Source organism: Protopterus annectens, chromosome 14.part0 (genome assembly GCF_019279795.1).
Source record: "Protopterus annectens isolate FY-2018-M chromosome 14.part0, PAN1.0, whole genome shotgun sequence".
NCBI lineage: Eukaryota > Metazoa > Chordata > Ceratodontiformes > Protopteridae > Protopterus > Protopterus annectens.
Window position 1 is genome coordinate 856,904,464 of NC_056748.1, and position 16,590 is coordinate 856,921,053.

General features: G+C 38.6%; 1 protein-coding gene across 1 annotated transcript in view; it reads left to right on the forward strand.

Moving 5' to 3' along the window:
- The window catches only part of LOC122788737 (collagen alpha-1(XIII) chain-like), a 396,594-nt gene that overhangs the window by 215,117 nt on the left and 164,887 nt on the right, over positions 1-16,590 (forward strand). The gene's annotated exons all lie outside the window — the stretch shown is intronic.

Below are 16,590 nucleotides of genomic sequence, written 5' to 3' on the forward strand. Positions count from 1 at the left end.
TTGTAGTGCATGGAGTGCGGTGATTATACTGTAAGAAAAGGAAAAAGACAAAATCAGTTGTGCTTCTATAGCAAATCCTGCTTCAGTTGCTAGGTCTGAGTATCGGGCTTAGGCTTAGTACTGACCAACAAATTACAGCTGCAGAATAAAAAAATAGATTTGTTTCTGCCTGCAGTCTGTGATGGTAATGTGTGTCTCTGACTTTTACTAACAATCTTACAGCATCTTTCTGGCAGTGCTCATTAAGTGCTTTATTCATTTAAAAACCATCAAAACACTTAGCACTTTTTCTTTTTTTTTATTTTTCAGTAACTAGTATAGTGCAGATAAAGATCCATGCACTACAAAGAATGATGATCAGGTCTCTGATCAATAACTCTTTATTATATGTTCTCAACATGGATGTCAAGATTCTTTCATGGCTTCCATGTCTCAAACAATAACCTGCTCATAATCCTTTATATTCCATACACCAGTAAATGTTTTTACCCACTATGCACAGAACTTCATCAGACAAATAGACTTAGACAAAAACATATTTAAATAATTAAAACAATGGTCACATTACAGCAAGCAACCATTAGAAACCAGCTGAATTTTTTTAAAAGGATCAAGATGAAATAAAAGTAAAAGTGAAATAATAATGAAGTTAATGTCATCGTAAATTAATTGATGAAACTGAAAAAAACATATACAAATCACTTTAAATTAGCCAATGATTAGTTAATGTTTGACAAGTATTTAATACCCCTTTAAAACTCACACTTTTATTTAACTCTAGCCTTTTTATCTAATAGTGTTTCTATGTCCTCATTGCTTGCATCCAAGACCAAGCTGTCTAAAATGCAAAATAAAAGCTACCTGTGTACAGTTGTATGGTTATATAAAGTGTAATTGTTGTTCTTTTTTTCTAATAGTATACTTATGGTCATAAATGTAGTCTGAGAGCTTTCTTGTTGTGCATTCTACATAAAAGATACCAAGATATATACTCAGAATAACTACATCAGTAGAAGAACATGTCCAGTGTAACCTATATCCACAGTGCAACTAGACTGTAAATTAAATCCTAGTTGCAAGGAAACAGCAGTGTAACCAGTGGCCACATGGAAAGGAACCTGTGAGACTGGTTGTTTTCATTCATTTCACAGAAGTAGAAGCCAAGCTATGCTGAAGGCTGTCTTTCATATTAACACTATGTATTACATTATCATGATTCATTACAATTCTCTATTTATTAAAATTTGTGCCAGATTCCAAAAGACTTGCTGTCATGTAAGTGACTTACTCTGATTCTATCCAGTGGTTTGTTAGTTAGTTCCAGGCATCTGTCTACTGATCCTCAACACTTGGGCTCCAAACCAGTCATTTTACATTAAGAGGGTCAAATTCTGCACTCTTGTGGCAGGAGAGGGCTGATTTCACCCATCTGAGCTGGGAGCTGCCAGCAAAAAGCTCATTGTGTGCTTACCTGATTGGCCTGTGGGCTTAGTCTAATTCTTGCCTTTTTCTAAGCGTATACAAGTCGAATCAGCCACGGTGGTATGGCGGTAGCATTGTTACCTCACAGCAAGAGGTTCTCCCGTTCAATTCTCGGCTGGGCTTGGGAGTGCCTTCTGTGTGGAGGCTGCATGTCCTCCCCACGGTTGGGTAGTGTTCAAAAGACATACGTGCATAAATGGGCGTGCCTTTGTTGAAGGTTGGGCGTCGAGCTGGCACCTCAGCGTTTCGTAAAAATCTACTGCCAATGATTAGCGGACCGGAGTTCCGCTGTGGCGACCCCTTACTGGGAAAAGCCGAAAGACAAACAACAACATACAAGTCTCGCATTTGTGTAAAGCTGCTCTTCATGCAATGATGATTAGTGGGGCCTTGTATTTATGCAATCTCCTGAACTTGAAATTTCCCTATAAAAAACATCTCAGAACTTTACCTCAGTCCTGCAGTACTCACTAGATAACGTGTCTGCATGGTGAGCAGCACATATGCACTCACTCAGGACTATTTAGGTCTGCATTACCTTATCATAGCACCCAGGGATATCACTGCTCAAACAGCATCGGTTTTGGTGCTGGGCAGCATTGCTGACTAGGTTACCTGCAGATTACATCAAGCAAGCACACCACTTGGGTTATAAATCTTCTCCACTCCTGTCCCTTGCAAGTACAGTAAGACCTGCGACCATAGATGGGCACTTTCCTACCATGTCTGTTTCCAACTTGGTGGATGTGGACATCCTGAGTCAATGTAGCAGTTGCTTCATGTACACTGACAACTGCTTTAGTTTCCAACAGACAAGTACAATATATGAGAAATGTACTTACACATTGTCATTGAAGAACTCTCATATACAGACACAAAATGCAACAAACACATTCTCAGCAACTCACACAGACCACTCACTGCACCCACTAAAGCCCATACACATAGAACTACATATACAGAGGTGCTCACGTGTAACCCACCCAAACCTCAAAGGACTCTCAGGCACAGTCCTTGGAAACTCCACATGCACACAAACAAGTCATTTACTAGCACAATACATAAAGCCACACCTCATTGTGTCTCAACTACCAGTCCCATTAGGCAAAACATTTCACTACCCAACATTCTGATCATAGTTGACTCCATTGTGAGACATGCTGATGTTCCTGTTACAAGGCTGGATAAACAGAAGGTTACAGTTAGTTGCCTGTCAGGGACCGGGATCCTGCAGATCATGCAAGCACTCAGGTCACTTATCCATAAGTACAAGTATGACTCAATCATAGTCCTTGTGGGCATAAATGACCTGAGATATACCGCCCTAACCTATATGAAGAGAGACATGATTGAACTTTCAAAATATGTGTTATGGTCAGGTATAAGCTTAGCATTGAGCTGCATTTTACCATCTCAAAGGATGATTCCACAATACAAACAGAAAATTATTGACTTTATCAATTGGCTTAGCTACTGGTGCCATTCCAAATGGGTCCCATATATGTCAGGCTGTTAGGACATGATCAACAGGCCATGTTGCTTTTCTAGGATTTTGGATATTGGCAAAAACATTATCCACTCCTTTCCTGCCTTTTTAGGCACTGCCAAACAGACAAACCTTCTAACATAACAAAAGCTACTCAGGACAAGGTAAAGATGTTACTGCTCAATTAGGGGTCTCAACAAGAAACTGCACTTCCTAGATCATCTCCTCACCCTGGAGAATACTGACTTTTGTCCAGTTACCAAAATGTGGTCTAAAGCCATGAAAGCACTCCATCAGTGCATGGTTATAATGCCTATCATACATTCTGTTTACCCACTGAATGTGAGAAAGTGAAAAGCAAAGTTGTATCTTGCTACATAAAGGATAAGCTCACTAAAAAGGCTGGTCAAGCAATATGACATGCTTGAGCTACTCTATGTCCAACTCACAATGGGAAAAATCCTTTACAATATTCTTGATAGCTACAGGTCCCCCTCCATGAACCAGGAAACCCACACATCATAACCAGAGTTACTTGAATCACTCACCATCCAGACCAATACCATATTCATGGGTTATTTTACTAACCACCCATTAAATGGGAGGTATACATTACCATTAATGTACAAAGATTTTGTGACTTTGTGAATTCAAATACCCTGGAGCAGATGGTCTGCATTCCCACCAGGGGAACAAATATTCTAGATCTGATACTCACAAATATGGGAGAGAGCTGCACCCATCCCCCATTTGTGATGTACTCACTGGTAAGATCAGATCACAAAGCAGTCTTCCTGGAAATTAAGGTAAAACTAGACCCTCATAGAACCCCAAAAACTGTAAGAGCTTTTCCTAAGGCAAACTACCTCCTATTAAGTGACAGCATAGCTAGATTCCAAGCTCCCCCAAATGCAGAAAACTCAAGAAGCCTATGCATATGAGTGCACAAAAGCCCTATACGACCACATAAACAGTTACATACTGATGACAGTACTGAATTGAAATAAGCCCAGGTCAAACTGCAAACACCAGTTATCTCTTAATAGCTTAATTCAGGACCTATCAGGCCCAATAGAATCTTTATTTAACCACAGACTCTGGATCAACTTTGTTCTGATAGACTGGAGAATAGCTACTATTATCCCTCTGCATAAGGGAGTACCATCAACTGACCCAGGAAATTACAGAGCCATAAATTTGACTAGTCTTATTTGTAAGGCCATGGAAAAAATAATCGTAGACCTGATAAATAATGACATGGAAAACCTCCAAACAATGAAATCAATCCAATTCGGCTTTGTCAAGAGCAGGTTATGCCTACTAAAACTGGTGGACTTCTTCAAAAAGTCACTAAGGCCATGGAAGAGGGCAAAACAGTACAAACCCACAAACCTTGATCTGGCCAAGGCATTTGACACAATTCTCCTCTAAGGTATTATAAGTAAACTCACAAAACTGGACATAAATCCGTATGTCACCAGATGGCTAGCCATGTGATTAAAGTGGGTGATTCAAGTTCCAGCAAGAGACCAGTTACTAGTGGTGTGCCACAGAGCTCAGTGCTGAGACCTCTCCTATTTGGAATGCATTTCTCAGATACCAAGGCAAATGTGGAAGGCCTCTGGATGACAAAGTGTACAGATGACTGCAAGCTGGGGGCAATCACTGAATCCCCATTGAGGTAGATATCCTTCAGGAGGGTCTAAATGAGGCAAATGGTTGATGTCAGAACCACGGCCTGAAACTAAATGCAAAGAAATACATTATCATACCCTTTGGGAGATCAAATACCCCTGCTAACTATAACATTGACAACACACCTTTAAGAGTATACTCAAAGGAGAGGGATCTAAGTACACAGATAGATAGTAGCCCGAATTTTGACCATTTCATTTCCACAGTGGTGAGGAGGCCCTTCTATGTAATAAAACTTAAAAGTAAAGGCTTGGCATCCAGACTCAAGAAGATTATAGTCCCACTGTACACAGCTCTTATTAAACCAATAATTGAGTACAAGGCACCATTTGAAATGTACTTGACTAGTCACTTACAACAACTGGATTGACCTCAGAGGTTCCTCAATAAGAAACTACAGGATGTTAACAACGTGTCATAGATGGACAGACTGAAAGCCCTTTCCACTTTACTGTGTCTCATATCGACTATTAAAGGGTGACCTATGCCTGGCCTGTAAAGCACTCACAAATCCAACCTTGATGGAATTGCTACATATCTGCAATACAAACAGTACAAACATTACCCATTCTAGGGCTATAAATTTAGACAGTGAATCAAACAGAACATGCTAGAGAGACAGATATGCATCTCAGATACTGCCCCTTCTTTGGAACAGGCTTCCTATTCACATTAAGGAGAGTTCCTCCCTGGCCATCTTCAAGACAAATCTGGATCAACGGATAGGGAATTATAAATTCACACCTGGGAAGGCGCCTATGTCCCTTATGGACAGGATCAATCTGTAACATCTGTAAAATTTGTAAAATTCTCAAAGCACAGGCACAAACCCCGCTATTCTTCTGCCCCTCGGGGCCATATACTGGGTAAACTTGGGTTATATTGGTTAGGCTTGTAAAGGCTCTTGAGTTGTTAGGGTAGTCATCTCCTATAAATCTGTGGTGTAAGGCGTATATATAAATCAGCCTTACACAGGAGTAAGTCACTTATACCGAGAGCAAGTCTCTTTGAATCAGAACAAATTTACATTGGAGTACGTCACTAACACAGAGGGACAAGTCTTTTAGACTCCAGCTCAATATCTTTTGTGATAAACAAAACAAAGTTATGTTTAATGTACATTGCAAAATTGTGTCTCGAGTATCACTTCCATATCTAACACTTTGGTACAATATTGAAGACAATGCTTTTAAAGTTCTTTTTTCTTTACATCATATACCTGTTGCTTTGTTGTCAGCCTGCTTAAACTGACAAACTGCCCTTTCACCATGTTTCTGTAACTATACAAAGGATACCTACTGTTAGCATTTAAATAATTAGTACTAATACTGTTAGCATTTAAATAATCAGTACTAATAGTACTAACTATACAAAGGATACCTACTGTTAGCATTTAAATAATCAGTACTAATAGTACTTCCACCTTATTCTTTTTAATAATCTATTAGCAGTATCTTTATAAATGTTCATATCTAAGACAAAATTAAAATGTGCCTATTATAACCATGAGCGAATGATACAAATGTGGCAGAAGCATTCAAACAATTTAAATTCTGTTAAACAGTCACTGAAGTATGTCTATATAACAAATGTAACAACAATAAAATGCCCATATGCAACAATATTGTCTTTACAGAAGCTGCTGTGTACACTGTTTAATATCACCCAGACTGACAAGGTAATATCTGCAAAACTGGGGTCATAGCAGCCCTCATAACAATTCATGTATCTGTCTGAATATTTTACCATCAAAAAAAATTGTTCATAAGTAACATTCATAAGAACTTTATTAAGACATATACATCACAAGCAGAAAAAAAAACAGATTTGGAAAGAGCCCTCCCTAAACCATGTAATGCCCAACCTAGCAGGAATAACAATGGACGCATTGTTAATGTCATTAGTTATTAATAAATCTGCTGGTGATATGGAACACATTTTTTATTTTGTGAATGATGTTACTAGAATCTTTAATATATGAAGAAATAGGCCTTGATTCCACTTACGCTGAGAGCAGGTGTTTTGGAATTTGGTCCCCATAGTAAGCCTGTTAATAGATAGGCCTTACACTAAAGTAAGTCACTTACACTGTGAACAGGTCTTTCAGAGTCAGGGCAGACTTACACTGAGAGCAACTCTTCTGGAACCTGAACCCTGGATTTCACACTTTGTTTATAATTTTAATGTAATATAAATTGCTTATAGTTTCATTTTGGAATGCAACCATAGGCCTAAGTGGGGACTTACTGGCGTTCTTCTAGACCTTTGGGATGTGGATGAAAAACTTGACTAAAGGCAACCAAGTCATTATATAGCAAAGCACTGTTTACCATGCCACCTAAAACATGTTCATATATTCACAGGCTTTCTCCACCTCAGATATTAACACAGCAATAAAGAAGGCATTGGATGGCAAACTCAGTGTACTTATTTTATAATGTTCTGAATACATTAGCACTTGGCTACCATTTTCTGCATTTATTATATGCAGTCTGTTGTCTCTGCAATAATTTTAAAGACAATCAATCACAATCTGTCAAACTGCAAAACCTGTGTTTGATTGTATTGTTAAGTCCAGTTTTCTTGGCATAGAATTTAGCAATATTCATCCATGGATTGATATTAAAAGATACTGCTTAAAAGGAGGACCACTGTTTTCCTCCGCAGGAAGTTAAAGCTAAGTCTTTCATAGCAATGCTTCACTGAAACTGCAACTGGCAACAGAAGCCTTATGTAGGCCCCTAATGAGATCACTTCAATGTGACAGTACATGACAATCCTACATTAAAGATCTTTTGTGCAGCCACATCCCAAAACAGTAGCTAACATGGGAAGTGCCCACGTAAATACCAGTAATCAATAGTTCAAACAGTACAATTCAGTAGAAAGCAATTTTTCTGAAGAAAAAGCCAATACTAAAGAGTTCTGGCTGACCATGTTTGTAGATGACTGCAAGCCAGGAGCAATCAGTGAATCCCCAAATGAGTCAGCCATCCTACTGTTGCCAAAATCAAGGACTGAAACTAAATGCCAAAACAAATGCATTATTGTATCCTTTGGGAAGTCATCTATCCCAGGCAACTAGCACATTAGTATGCTGCTAAGAGTTGACCTATTTGTTCAGGATTTGGGAACTTAATGTAGACACTGACCTAACACCTAACATTTTTACAACATATGTCTATTGTTGTAAGAAAGTCCTTCTATATTGCACAGTTTATTAGCAAAGTGATTTCATCTAGATCTAGAGATGTCATTGTCACACATTACTCAGCCCTCATTAGGCCAGTCATTGAATATAATGCCCCCTTTGGCATGTATCTGTCCAGACACGTGTAACAACTGGAATGCTCACAGAGATACCTAACCAAAAGGATACAAGGCCTAAACAACATATTCTACATGAATTGACTCAAGGCCCTGTCACTATATTCAGTATCACACAAACTGCTAAGGGGTGATCTGTGTGTAGCATTCAAGGCACATCAGCAACTTCTGCAACATTAACAGAGTGGTTTGGAGGGACAGATATATCCTGCAGAGGATACTGCTGTTGTGAACAGACTCCCCATCCACAGAAAGAAGTTCATCCTAGTCCATATTCAAGCGCAACTTAGATCAATTGATGGGGGAAGAAAAATTACCGCAAGACTGCCACCTGTATTACTGAGACAGAACAGGACCTAAAAGCTTTATCCCATGCATAGGATTCCTCAAATTATCTATGGCATGATCTCAATTATTCTCGTTAGGGGTAATATATAATTATTGACCATGGGATGGATAAGGCACATCTCTAACCAAATGGGACAGGTTAATTCAAGCACAAGAAGGGAAATTGGCCAGGCTTAAAATGGCCTGCAAGGACAGCTAGATTAGTACTTATCTATGAACCAATTAACTGTAATAGTTCCTGAATTATCCAACAAAGAATGTGGACACAGGGTCCTACAAGTGATCCTGTATCCTTTGAATACAGAGAGTGATATGATGGAGACATGCAAGCATAGCAAGAACATAGAGAGAAGAGACTCTAACAAGATTTTGTGTGTGGCATAACAAAGACAGCATCTGCTGCTAACTCTTAAAATGGGACCAGGAGTCACTTTTCACATATGGTAGATCTTCATGAGAAACAGGGGCAGTAGTCTAGGGAGCAACATGCACTACTTTAAGGAAGGAAGGAATGAGACAGCTAGATGGGAGAGACAAGAGGGGTAGGGTACCTTGGGTGTCTGTATCCACTGTTGCACAGATCATCATGATAAAACTTTTCCATTCTTGGAAAAAAATATATATATAGTATACAAACATGTGCGTGCGCACACACACACACACACACACACACACACACACACACACACACACACACACACACACACACACACACACACACACACACACACACACGATCCTACACCCAGCTCATATCCAGAACTAGTCAAAGAGGCAATACAAATTGGATGCATGAATATCAATAAGAAAGGAGGATTTCAACTGGAAAACAAATGGTTTCAGTGCCAGCTTCAGTATTTCAAGGTTTTTGTCAGTGACATTGCTGACACTGTAGAATGAATGAAAATGGTGTTTGCAGACAATGCAAAATTGTACTGTATGTAATAAAGATTTGGGGGTGGAAAATCACAAGGGATTGTAAAAGCTGGAGGAACTGCCAAAGAAATAGCAGTCCAAAGTCAGGGCATAGATAGATAAAGTAGTGCATAATTAAAAATGCAGCTGCAAGTATACAAAGTGGGGAAACACAGTAATAGCAAAATAAGTACAAAGAGATCTGACAACAGCGATTCTATGATCTACATTCAATGAAACAAACAATGTAACACATCTGTGAAGGGTGTTGGTGTGCAGAGAAAGGAGCATCACCAGACTCTGCAAAGAAACATGCCAGTACATTCTGATCAAGTGTGCTGTTGTTTACAGTGTAGCAGAAGACAGCAGTCCAGCAAATGACAGCTTGAAAACTAAACAAACAGTTAAGTACTTTTGGAACAAAACATAGAATACTGACACATTTGATAAACATCTGTATAGTAGAACAAAATAACACAGGTTGCTGATGTGAGTGTTATTTTAGGACAGCAAAAAGGAGAAAGTACAAAGAAAAGAGTTACAGATTCATGAAACAATTTTTCTGAGGATATTACAGGTTTAAAACAGAATGCATGTGACACATTTAAGGTACTTGTTACAACCGTGGTAAACTGTAAAATCTACAGATTTAATAGAAACTTAACTAAAGTTCACTCAGCAGTCAGGTTATCAGACGGACTGTGTAGATAAAGTGTTTTGTGTGTGTCACCAACTTCTGCATTTCTGCCTGTTACAAAATGGAAATGCCACAGAAATCATGTGGTTTTGATGGTATTCCAAGGCAGGATATGTAGTCTGGGACTGGCTGTGGGGTATTCAGTCCTCTGTAAAATGGGGATAGGGTGCTACATGACCTAAAAAATATCTTGCATTCTCTACTTTTATTATGGCATCTAGCAGAATATATTCATTACTTGATAAATTCTCACTGACCTTCCCACTCAAAGAGGAAAGAAAAAAAATATATACACCATCATGCTAAATCTAGAGATAAGAAAAAATAAACTTTTGAGCAGTCTTGGGCTTTGTTAGAACTGGTCTGACCTTACACAGTAAAACCAAATGTTTGTTATGTAAATTTAGAGTATTCCTGTGGAAATGCCATAGTACAAGTAAATGGCTGAAGTTCACATACCAGGCCCATTATGAAAACAAAGCAACAAAATAAATCATGGCAGCATTCATATTACATAAAAATATACTTTATAATTTATAGTGTTCAGAAATGCCTCTTTATTTACTCTTACTCCGTTAATAGTTACAAAATTATAGCCAGAGTTGGAAAAGGAAACATAATTTAATACATTGACAAAAATACATCCACACTGGGAACGTTATGACCTACATTAAGTACTTCCTGACTGAGAGAGAGAGAGAGAGAGAGGTGGGTGTAAATAAGTTAGAAAAACGATTACATAACCAGTTCTAGGTTTACACTTCAGCATATTTGTGCAGTATGACTTTGTCTTAGACTGACAGACACATTTTATCCCATTAATTATGTTTGGGGTATTGTTTTCACTTTGGTTTTAAATACCTGTACAATTCTGTATTATTCTGTAATTAATATTATTTATACCTTTGAACATATAGTTAAATAATGGATACAATTCTATGGTATTTTTGAATATAAAAGGTACAATTGTACTACCCGAATGCATTCTGAAACAGTTATGATGGATGCTGTCTCATCACATCAGTCTCCTGCAGCAGATGATGCCATCCTCAAACTTTATTAGGCAAATAGGGGGGTATAAGTAGATTGTCGACCTTTTTTCTCACACACATTTACAGACAATTTAGAGTGGCCGGTCTGCCTAATGTGTATAATTGAGATGCGTAAGAAAACTGGAGAACTCAGAGAAATCTCATATAAACACAGGGAGAACACAAAAATTCTGTAATGAGGGCAACCTAAGTGACAACCGAACCAGTTAACATTTTGCTATGAGAAAACAGTGCAACAATGTGCAGCCTAAGCTACTTTGTTTAGTATTGCATGATAGTGCTTGAGGGTATCTGAAGTTGAAGCACAAAAATGTAATCATTTTTTTTTTATCTTTGAATGAAGATTTTATTGTATCCTTCATCTTCTCTGTTATGTTTTACTGCTTTATACCTGGTAACTACTAAGCCATTTATGTGTTCTCTTCGTTCTTAGCTTCCTTAGTGAATTTTGTGATTGCCACCTGAGCTCATGGGGTGTTTTGTAAACACTAAGTAAATGCTTTAATACATGTCTCACTCCTTTTCCCGCCTGTATACATCCTCACTCATTTCCTTTTACTGACTGTCATATATTTTCTCACAAAGTCCATGTTCAGTCACTTCAAGCACATGAGGACTCTACTGTGTTCCAATAATGTAAGATGGCTGGGATGTCAATGTGCTGGGATTTGCAACACACAAATGTACCAGCAAAGGCAGTTAGGAAGAGCACTGTAAATGCATTGTCAGCAGTGCTGGATGTGAACAGCAGAGGTGCAGCTAGGACATTTGACACCCCCTCATCTGACACCCCACCATCACCTCCTCCAAATTAAAGACCAAAGAATAAATGGGTGGAGGAGTGGACGTCAAGTTGAGGATCATCCCAAAAAATTCTAGTTCTTTGGGGTGGTGCTTGTGGCTCATCCCTTACAAAAAAAAATAAAGATGGGGGCACAAATGTTTCTACTGAGCTGAAGGTGGGTGAGAAGCAGCCAGGCTCATTGCTTGAAGCAGAAAAGTAGCTGAAAAACATTTGCAAGCTACTTTTTATTCCTACAAAATAGCACATTTAACTTGATTTGGTGTTTGCTGGTGTCTGTACCCCATATAAGTTAGCACCCGGGACAGCTGACACTTTTGCCCCACCCTTCCTACACCTCTGGTGAACAGGTAGGGAAGACAAATTGCAGAGTACCCTAGAGGTATCTATAGGGAACACACTTAAGAGCAGGATTTATTTATGGGCTTCCTAATCATGGGCATGCAGCAGACAAAAATGAATGGCATATTGTTGATAAGGGACCTGAATACATTAGATGTTAACACGGACATATGAGATCAATGGCAGTCCACTGAAAACCATTTCATTAAAAAGTTAGCTTGGTTTTCAAAAAGACTTCTTCTGTGAGGGCAATCCTTCTATAGCCATACAGGTGGATTTAATCCTGGACCCACAGACTTAACAAAATTAAGTTTGAGGTCACTTTACCTCAGGACAAAGGCAAACACAAACTACAGTGTTCTTCTTTGGCAAATATGCATTTCAGCTAAGTGCTCTTAGTCCAGCACTTGGCAGCCACAGTACTGGATAAATACTAGCGAGGCTTACTTACGGAATATCCATGAGCCAGGTAATTCCTACTGCTTGACTTGTACTGCTGCTTTACAAGGTTTGGTGCTATTGGAGCTTCTACCCAAAAATGTGCTGAAGGTAGTACAGTTTGAACATACATAATCATCTGAGGAGAGGTGGCCACCACTGTATATTATTCACAGCAAATGTTATCATACAGCCCAGTGTTACAAACTTTGTTCTGGACTTCAGATGAGCTACACTTGTTAATATGAGAAATTAATTCTTTCATTTCTGATGAGTATGTTTTCAGGTTCTGCATCACATGGGGAAACTCAGCCCAGCCTGACACTCAGTTGGCAAAAGGCAGAACAACTAATCCTGCACAAGTTCAGAGTCCCACACAGGATGCACACGCACATACTCAATGCACACTGATGGCCAGTTTGGAAAATAACTTGCCCAAATAAATTATCACATAATCAAAAAGGAAGGGTTGAACAACAATGACAAAAAACAGGAATGCGGCCACGCAGTCTATATGACATTTCAAGAAAATGAGTCACTGTTTAGAATACTTATCAGCCGTCAACCTTTACTTAAAAACATAGGTGTAACATGTTTTATTGTTTTCCAAGCAAAGACTGCATCACAGTTTTCTGTACCATTCACTACTGCTAACTGTTTCCATTTGCAGAACAGTTTTGACCAAAATCCTGTCTTAAAGGAACAGTAAAACCAGTGATATCAGGATAAAGTCTTATACATGCGGCAAGACCCTTTGAGTTACAGAAGGTGAGCCAACACTCATCCTTCCTTAACCAGATAAGACTTTGTGTCATGCCTCTTGCTTCTCGTACACTGCTATTTATTTACTTCTTTGTTAGTTTATGTTTTGGTTAATGGACATGGTCATTTTCAATGAAGCTAAAGATAGAAAAAAGTACACACTCACTGTATATATGTATTAAGTTCCCTATTTACCATTAAAGTTGCAGCAGTGACTGAACAAATACAACAGTAATATATAAATAAGAAGTCAAGCATCTGAGCTCAGGTTATTACAAGTATACGAGAAAGCCGATGCGTACACTTATCACAAGTATATGAGATGGCCGATGCATTTATTTTTTATTGAGAGCAACACCAGAGTGCATAAATATACATCACTACATAAGTATATGCTCTCTTAAAATGTTTATATGAAAATAGAAAAAAACATTAATTATATATTTTATATCAGAATATTTACATGTGCAGATGAAAAAGAAGGGATAAAAGGAAGACAATATAAGTACCACTTGGAATTGCCCAGGTGTCACAGGCCTAGGTTAATTTTAAAAGGAGTAAGATTGGAAGTTACATAGCATCAGAAATACTTAGTCTAGGAATCTAAACATCTTCTGCAGCATCAAAACAATGGTTTGGAGGGATAGATGTATCTTGCAGAGGATACTGTTGCTCTGGAATTGATTCCCCATCTATGTAAAACAAAACTCATCCCTGTCCACATTCAAACAAAACTTGGATCTATGGATGGGAAACAGACTACGAGACATATCCGAAATGCTTTATCCCATACATGGTTCCCCACAAATTATCTATTGTACAATCCCAGGTATTATCACTATGGGTAGTGTATAGTTAATGACCATGGGATGGGCTAAGGCCAATCTCACACCAAATGGGCTAGGTTAATTCAAGTACCAAAAATGGAAATTGGCTGGGCCTAAAATGGCCAGCAAGGGCAGCTAGTCTAGCACTTACATATAAACCTATGAAAAGCAGAATATTTTAAGGATGAATTCAATTTGCAAGGATATCAAATTCTTCTCAGTACCAGCAGCCTCAACCAGAGTCTTCAGTTCTACATCAGTGTACCAAATTATTCAGATTACATGAATTTTCTTTTTATTTTTGTTTCTTAATTTTTACCTTCTTTGTCTCTCCAAAACACTTGTACCATCTTGTGCAAATGCATGCTTATCTCCATTTGTAGCCTCATTGCAACAAACAGAAACCACTGACTCCCATATGTGACTCACTTCAGAAGAATTTTTTCTTTCCTGATTGCAAGATATGTTCATAGGTTCATAGGATGATACTAGGCTATTGGCCCGGAGGCCCTTATATGCCTAGCCAAGAATTTCACCCATGTTCCCTCAAAGTCAGCACCTGTTTCCCCTGTCCAGCAGGGACACAGGTGGGATCCTAGGGGTATATTTTCTGTTTCCCATCCAGTCATCCAGGTTCCTCTTAAAGATTACTAGAGAGGTACTCTGCTTGACATGGAGAGGGAGCCTATTCCATGGATGGGGGAGTCTTTGGGACACAAATCTATCCAACCAACAAGTTCTATTAATGTCACAGACCATGTTAAGGCCTTGTGTGTGGGTTGCATGAGTGGAGTTTGTCTTATGGATATACAGCAACTCCATCAAGGCTGGGTCTGAAATGGCCTTGTATGCCAGGCACAGGTCACCTCTGAGCAGTCTGTATGAAACTGAGTAGAGGTACAGGGCTTTTAGCCTATCTGTATAGGATAGATGCTTGAGATCCTGGTCAGGAACCTCTGTGGTCTCTCCAACTGCTGCATGTGCTTGGCATGGTGCATGCTGAAGGGGGCATTGTACTCGATAATAGGTCTGATAAGGGAGGAGTACAGGGACGTTATGACCTCCTTGTTCCTGGATGAAATACCCTTATTTATGAGGTGGGCCATGTAGAAAGCCTTCTGTACAATGGAGGCAACGTGGTGGTCAAAAGTCAGGTTGCTGCTATAGTAATGCAGGTAGATGTGTGTACTGTACTGACTATAATTACTTATCACAAAGCATGTTCATGGCCACGTATTTCTCCAAATTGGACTACAGTAAACTTGTATAAAATTATTAATTAAAAAGGGACAGTGTGGGAACATTTTCATGTAACACTATAAAAAATTCAAGACATTAGCAATATGCAGTGAAGTTTGCATTAGGTGTTAGATTGGAATCTCTAACACACATTGTTATCTAGGTGATATTTTGGTTTCCAGAAAGAAAGATGAAAAGCACCTGTACATCATCCAAAGAGATGTAGCTAGGTTCAAAGTATGGATTATGTGAAGATATAATATTTGAAAATTAACTATTTATTAATAGGCATGTGTTTGACAAGACTAAACTATTTAAGTCACAATATATAATGTAGGATGTGCTAAAGGGAACTTTCACCCCAGAGTGCATCTCTGTTTAGGTCATACAAGGGATTGGAAAACCGCTACCACATGATGAAATCCTACCACCCAAGTTTTAGTGAGTCAAATAAAACCCAAAGTCACACCCTGATATGGAAGTCTTATCAAAACTTTAACCAGAGCAAAATGAATGACATAGGTTCTTTCCACAAGAAATGATGAGTTATTTCCAAATGCCAAAAAGGGTGACAAACCAGATTTTTTGATCAGAGAGCAGTCATGTAACATCACTGAGTGACCAAGATATTGATGTCAAAGCAGCGCTAGCAAAAGAGATTCAAGTACAGCCTACTAGTTATCCACTGCCACAGGTCTAAGTCGCATACCGCTCAAACGTCCAGAAATCTGCAGAATGTCCACATTTTTCCCTTATATTTTTTTAGTTTGTTCCTCATAAAATTTGTGATTTTCTGACAAATCATTTAGGACTGAAGTTACAAGTAGTCTCTGCACCCATTTACTACTGGAGTAGGGAACCACAAAAGGAAGAAAACAAAAAAGGAAAGTATCCCGATTTTCCAAAGCAGAGGAACAGAAAACCTGTAGTCATACAGTACATACTGATACCTCTAAGTGAACTTGGCAATAAAGTTAAACATAGAGAGACATTACTAAAAAGGTGTAACCTAATGTCGTGGCTGGGACTATGGATTCTTCCTTAAAGTATATGGCATATTGGAAAGTCAATTTCATCATGTTTTCCATGTATTTTTTCAAATTTATTTAAAATTCAGCAAGAAAAATAATTATACTAAAAGAATATGTCATTGAAGTTTGCAGTTAAGCTTGTTTTCG